This window comes from Eschscholzia californica, unplaced genomic scaffold, assembly GCF_041429995.1.
Source record: "Eschscholzia californica isolate CP2 unplaced genomic scaffold, dmEscCali1.0.p SCAF_30, whole genome shotgun sequence".
Classification (NCBI taxonomy): Eukaryota; Viridiplantae; Streptophyta; class Magnoliopsida; order Ranunculales; family Papaveraceae; genus Eschscholzia; species Eschscholzia californica.
In genome coordinates, this window is record NW_028238421.1 from 75,001 (window position 1) to 77,500 (window position 2,500).

The following is a 2,500-nucleotide window of genomic DNA, read 5'->3' on the forward strand; positions in this document are numbered from 1 at the left end:
GACAGCACGGGACGGCACGGGACGCCCTCGCTACAGCTCGGGACGGCCAGGTACGCCCGAGACTTGGCTCGGGACGGCCTGGGACGCCCTCGCCATAGCTCGGGACGGCCTGGGACGCCCTCGCCATAGCTCGGGACGGCCTGGGACGCCCGAGACTAGGCTCGGGACGGCCTCGGCACAGCTCGGGACGGCCTTGGACGCCCTTGCCACAGCTCGGGACGGCATGGGACGCCCGAGACTTTGCTCGGGACGGCCTGGGACGCCCTTGCCACAGCTCGGGACGGCATGGGACGCCCGAGACTTTGCTCGGGACGGCCTGGGACGTCCGAGACTTTGCTCGGGACGGCCTGGGACGCCCGAGACTTGGCTCGGGACGGCCTGGGACGCCCTCGCTACAGCTCGGGACGCCCTGGGACGGCCTCGACACAGCTCCGGACGGCCTGGGACGTCCGAGACTTGGCTCGGGACGGCCTGGGACGCCCGAGACTTGGCTCGGGACGGCCTGGGACGCGCTCGGCACAGCTCGGGACAGGCCGGGACGCCCGAGCCGAGCTTCGGGTCGCACGAAATCTCTTCGTATTCCGACATATTAGAAGCTTCCCATCATGTAGTAGGCCGAGCTTTGCCCTTTGGATGCCCTATGGTGCTTGGCGAGCACTAGGGAACGTGCCAGCACAAGTGCTGTGCACGCTCTGGGGAAGGAGCTCAACCCTCCCCCTTATAGTGCAAAGTTATTGTTTTTCCTATTTTCACAAGGAAACATCAATTTTTTAACCAAGCATACTGGGTCTTTACTCCTTCGTTACTCGTCGGAATCCAGCAAACTTATACTCGTTGGAAAGGTCTTTTCGCAAGGATTTTTTTGATATATTATAATAGCGATTCCGATAAATATTTATTTTTCTATGAATTTTTAAGTGAATAAACACCGGAAAATTCATAAAAAATAGAAAAAAAAATATTTTCTTCCGTTTCTTTTCTCCAATAATTCATAAATAATACCTCAATAGTATTAATGAAGAGAGAGTCGAAATGGTCCGGGTGGATTTCGAAATGTCCCACGACCCCATAGAATGCACGGGCCAGCCGAGCCAAAAGAATGGGACGCGCACGGGACAGCATTGGTCAGGCTCGGGACGGCACGGGACAGCACGGGACGCGCATGGGACAGCACGGGACGCGAATGGGACGGCCTTGCTAAGGCTCGGGACGGCATGGGACAGCTCGGGACGCGCATGGGACAGCACGGGACGCGCATGGGACGGCCTTGGTGAGGCTCGGGACGGCACGGGACGCGCAAGGGACGGCCTTGGTGAGGCACGGGACGGCCTTGGTCAGGCACGGGACGGCCTTGGTAAGGCTCGGGACGGCATGTCACGGCCCTGGTGAGGCTCGGACGGCACGGGACGCGCATGGGACGGCACGGGACGGCCTGGGACGGCCTTTGTGAGGCTCGGACGGCACGGGACGCGCATGGGACGGCCTTGGCGAGGCTCGGGACGGCATGGGACAGCACGGGACGGCCTCGGCACAGCTCGGACGGCACGGGACGCGCATGGGACGGCCTTGGCGAGGCTCGGGACGGCATGGGACAGCACGGGACGGCCTCGGCACAGCTCGGACGGCACGGGACGCGCATGGGACGGCCTTGGCGAGGCTCGGGACGGCATGGGACAGCACGGGACGGCACGGGACGGCCTCGGCACAGCTCGGACGGCACGGGACGGGCTTGGCGAGGCTCGGGACGGCATGGGACAGCACGGGACGGCCTCGGCACAGCTCGGACGGCACGGGACGGCCTTGGCGAGGCTCGGACGGCACGGGACGGCCTTGGCGAGGCTCGGGACGGCATGGGACAGCACGGGACGGCCTCGGCACAGCTCGGGACGGCACGAGACGCGCATGGGACGGCCTTGGTGAGGCTCGGGCCGGCACGGGACGCGCATGGGACATCATGGGACGCACATGGGACACCTTATGGGGATCATCAAGGGACGTTGCACGGGACATTCTTTCCCACGAAGGGCATTTACATGGGACATCTTAGGAGTCGAGCGCCGGCACATGGGACAACGTAGTTCACACGCACGGAACACTTTACTTTCGTTTGGAACGTCGTGGGATCTTTATGTCTCCATTAGCACCGAACCTTTAACATGCTAGGAAGCTATGTTCGATCTTCTCGAAGTGTCGATGGAACTTCGATGGATACACATCCGATCCGATGTTATGATGATGTACTTTCTCCGAGATCGATGTTGGGGCCGTATTCCGATGTCATGATGATGTACTTTCTCCGAGATCGATGGGACGGCCTTGGTATGGCATGGTTCGGCCTTGCTAAGGCATGGGTCGGCCTTGCTAAGGCATGGGACGCGCATGGGATGGCCTTCGTAAGGCATGGGACGGTCTTGTAAGGCACGGGACGCGCATGGGACGACCTTCGTAAGGCGTGGGTCGGCCTTGTAAGGCTCGGGACGCCATGGGACGGCCTTGGTGA